The sequence below is a fragment of the Echinops telfairi genome, unplaced genomic scaffold, assembly GCF_000313985.2.
Source record: "Echinops telfairi isolate 266 unplaced genomic scaffold, ASM31398v2 ScPeMD7_443;HRSCAF=831, whole genome shotgun sequence".
In the NCBI taxonomy this organism is placed as follows: Eukaryota; Metazoa; Chordata; class Mammalia; order Afrosoricida; family Tenrecidae; genus Echinops; species Echinops telfairi.
The window spans coordinates 1,287,506-1,292,093 of NW_022104341.1; positions in this window are offsets into that span (position 1 = coordinate 1,287,506).

A 4,588-nucleotide genomic window follows, 5' to 3' on the forward strand; every position below is an offset into this window, starting at 1 on the left:
TGCTCTTTGATAAAGCTCTCTTGTACACATATATGAGTGTCTCTGGATTGGTTTCTCTAGTCAACCCTGACTAACACAATGGATTAGGAGCGTGGATGATTGAGGGTGTGCCTCTGAGAGTGTAGAGGAAGAATCAAATATAAACAATTGAAAGAAAAGGAAGGGGCTTTCAGGATTTAGAAACAATGGACAAGAGACCTTATCTAATTTTCTTCATTTTTCAAGTGTTAATCCAAGAGGATTCTGGAGTAGAGTAAATGCTTTGAATTCTCATACAGTCTGTATTTATTCCTTCCTCAGACTATCATGCCCCTTAATCACTTCTCTCTTCTCAAAACCAGCCTCTCTAATAGTCTTCACACAATAATCCTTATTTAGCAGGACCAAGGATTGTGCTTTACTCTCCTTTCACCTAGATGGCCATCGTATCTCATTATTCTGCCTCCTCAGTTCTGTAGTTTCTCATCTTTGCTTGGACCAACTGCTACACTAACTTTGAGCACTTTCGTTCCATATGTCTTTCCCTGTCATCAATTCTAAACAAAATCCAAAACCAGAACAGGCGAATCATTAAATGTTATTTATACTAAGGCATCTTGCACTTCCTACAAACTCAGAAATCAAAAAAGGCCTAATGAAGTGCCTTTTGCCTAACACAATTCCGGACATGTGGTTGTGACTGATAAATGTTTTGCTGAGTAAATTACGGAGCGGTTATTTACAGTGCTCAAAGGATCACAATTCAGTTAACTAGAGAAGAGTTTAGGAAAATTCAAAATAACAATCCTCATCCTCAAGCTGGGAATTTAAGTTAATCGTTTATCATTACTTTTGCCCTTACAATTACTCCTGTGGTATTTTCTTCTATCACTCTGTAAACAGCCAGCACAGGGTATGGAAGTGGCTTTCTCTGCTTGGCATGGGGGAGGTGCAATATCAACCCCCTACAAAAACAAACATTGCCATCAAGTTATTTCCAACTCAGAGCACCCTGAAGGACAAGCAGAGCTCCCACGTAAGGCTCCAAGGTTGTAGACTTTGATGAGAGCCGACGGCCTCAGCTTTCTCCAGTGGCGTGGCTGGTCAGTGCCATTGCCAGTCTTTGGTTAACAGCCGAGTTATTAGTGACTGTGCCACGGCGACGCCTCATCAGATAGATTCTCTGATGTGAAATAAGCATCGACCTGCTCAAGCGCATTGCTCCTAGCATGTTCAGTCTAGAAGACACACATGGGCTCTGGAGTCCCATGCGCATAGGAATCCTGACTTTTCTAGTTACTAGAATGTACTAATGGACATACTTAATGAGCCTCATTTTCCTCATCTCTAAAATGAGGATGACAATGTGTTTTCTTCCCTCTTTTTATTTAACCCGTTGGTGAATTATTTCAGCTCTACTTCCAAAACTATGCTTAATCTACTACTATTTAATCTCCATTGCTATTGTCTGAGGAGTCAAAACGTTGTTTTTATTATGATAAAATAAATATATCAAAAGTTGCTGACTTTACATGTGAAATTCAGTGACATTGATTTTGTTCATCATGTTCTACAATGATCACCATTATTCACTTCCAAATTATTCTGTGACCATAGGAAACAACCTCAGTGCCATCTAAGGTAAGATTCCTCTTCCCTCTTCCCTTCCACCCCTAGTAACTACTACTGAACTATGGTCGCTGTACACTGACCTATCATATACGTAGGATCATACAGTCTTGCCTCTTTGTGATTGGCATTTCTCTCACCATGTTTTCTTTCTTTTCTTTTTTTTTTTTACTTTTTAAAATTTAGATTTGTTATTCTTTCCCCTCTTTCATTTGTGGAGCATATACATACACAGACAAACAGACTACGTGTGCTTGAGCATCCCATCACTTCAGAACAGTAACCCTACCCTAGTAAGCCCCTTATAGAGAGGGTCTTAAAGGCACTATCAGAGAAACAAAGGATGTGGCTTGGTTCACACCCTGTACTAATCCTAACTAAACCAAACCAAACCAAACCAAACTCACAGCCATTGCATCGATAGTAACTTACCTTATAGGACAGAGTAAACTGCCCCCGTTGAGTTTCTGAGACTGTAATTCTATGGGAGTAGCAAGCCCTGTGGTTGGTTAGACCTATAGTACTGTAGGTACCATAGACCTATCATTGATTCTTAATATTACTGCATTGTGATCTGAATAAATGGTTTATAGTATCTTCATTTTTTAATTTATTAATGCTTGCTCTATGGCCTAGCATTTGACCTATTCTGAAGTACGTTCCATGTTTGCAGGAAAAAAAAATATTGTGCTGTTGTTGGGTGAAGTAGTATTATTCCATGGCCAGGAGTCCTAGAGGCAAGATAGTGCAGGAAAGACCTGTTACATAAGCTCTAGTGTGTCCTACCCTCCCTCCCCCTCAACTCTTTACTCATTGCCCTCTAGTGGGCTCTGGCTCATAGTGAGCTTTCCGGGCAGATTTTGAGAAGCTGTCTCACCATGTTTTCAAGGTCCATCCGTGTTGTAGCTTGTGTCAGAACTTAATTTATCTTTATGGCTGAGTAATATTACATTATAAGGATATATGACATTCTATTTATCCACTCATCTATTCATGGAAATTCAGATTGTTTCCACCTCTTGGCTATTAGGAAAAGTTCTGCAATGAAAGTTCATTGCCCACGAGGAAAGCAAACATTGCATCTCCTTCTTCTAATCCCAAAGCCAAAAATAAACAATAATTTAAAAACCCTCCTCTCTCTTCCATTGATTCTGACTCATAGTGACCTTATATAGAGTTTCCAAGACTAAATCTTTATATTTTTAAAATCATTTTATTTAAATAATTTTTAAATCACTCCCTCCCTCATGAACCCTTGATAATTTATAAATTCCACCTCACCCCCCTATATCTTACACCAACTGTTGTCTCTCTTCACCCACTTTTGTTGTCCATCCCCCTAGGTAAGGATTATATATAGATCATTGTGATCAGTTACCCCTTCCCCCCACCCCACCTTCCCCTTACCCTCTTTGTATCTCTATTCTCATTATTGGTCCTGAGGGGTTTATCTGTCCTGGATTCCCTGTGTTGCAAGCTCTTATCTGTAGCAGTGTACATGCTCTGGTCTAGCTAGATTTGTAAGGTAGATAATGAGGGAAGAGGGGAAATGAGGAGTTGATATCAAGGACTCAAGTAAAAATAAAATGTTTTAAATGATGATGGCAACATGTACAAATGTGCTTGAAACAATGGATGCATGTATGGATTGTGATCAGAGCTGATTGAATGATAAATGATTTTAAGATATATTAAATAGATAGATAAAATACATTTTTGTTCCGAACATCTTCTGTAGGATGTAGAATGCTCCAACTTCTCAAATTTAACCCACAATCTAATTCCGATGGACTCTGACCATGTTTCATTCTTCATTGTATTGTATAGCTTGAAAGATCAGGAAAATTTAGTTTCCATAAATTTTTAGTGTTAAAATTTCATAATAACAATTAAAGAAAATAACTACCTTCTAATAAATAAAATGTTATATTGCTGAGTCTGCCCTAGTATTTCAAGAAAAATAACCTCTAACCTCGAGGCGTATGTTGATTCCAAAGCCAGAAAGACATGCTTGTTTCCTTTTTTAAGTACATAATGCTATAAAACATGTCTACTATGGGAAATAGGGTTAGTTCACAAAGATTTCTATCATTTACCGGCACTGTAAATTAACTCCCTCATTATCTCCTCCTTTCTTTATATTTAAGTGTGTGCATTACATACACACAATATGTACATATACATATACATGCAGGCATATATGCATGCATACACATACCTGTATGAGAAGACTTCAAAAAGTGTGGTGAAAAATTCATTATCTTTCAATTCCATTTTACAAACTTTTTAAAGCCCCTCATATGTATTTGAATATATATATGTATATGAATATATGATTATATATGCACTTTCCCTTTGTTTGATGGCTGAAGAAGGAATGTTTTCTCCCTGTAGCTACTTGTGCTAAAGAGGTGAAGCTAACAAATTAACATGCAGGCACAAAAGCTCCGGTTCAGTTCACCAATACCTCTCCCTGCTGCAGATTTCCTGGTACTGCTGTTTTCATTCTGGCCTCATTCTCTATCTGCCACTTAAAAAAATACTTATCCTAGTATCACTCACCTACTTTAAACTACTGTGTTAGCTTCTGTGGTGAAAGGAAGTCCCAGGGGGTGAGTGTTGAACTGCTAATTACAAGGTCTGAGGTTCAAACCTAGCAGCTGCTCTTCAGAAGAAAGACATGGTTATCGGTCTCCTTAAAGATTTATAGCCTTGAAAAACCTATGAGTCAGAATAGACTTGTTGGCAGTGAGTTGGATTTTGGATTTTAGATGCCACCTTTTTCCTTGATTCTTTGGAAAACCTGTTTGAGAAATAATTCTCTTTAAGCCTTAGGAGTTATCTTTGCCCTAGTTTTCTACCTCAGAGGGTCTGTTACTTTTGTCCAGGTTGATTGACATTTCCTGAGTAAGGTGTAAGAAGATTGTGGTTTAATTTCTTCTCTGCTTTTTAAAATATTGATGGTGATAGATCTATGTAC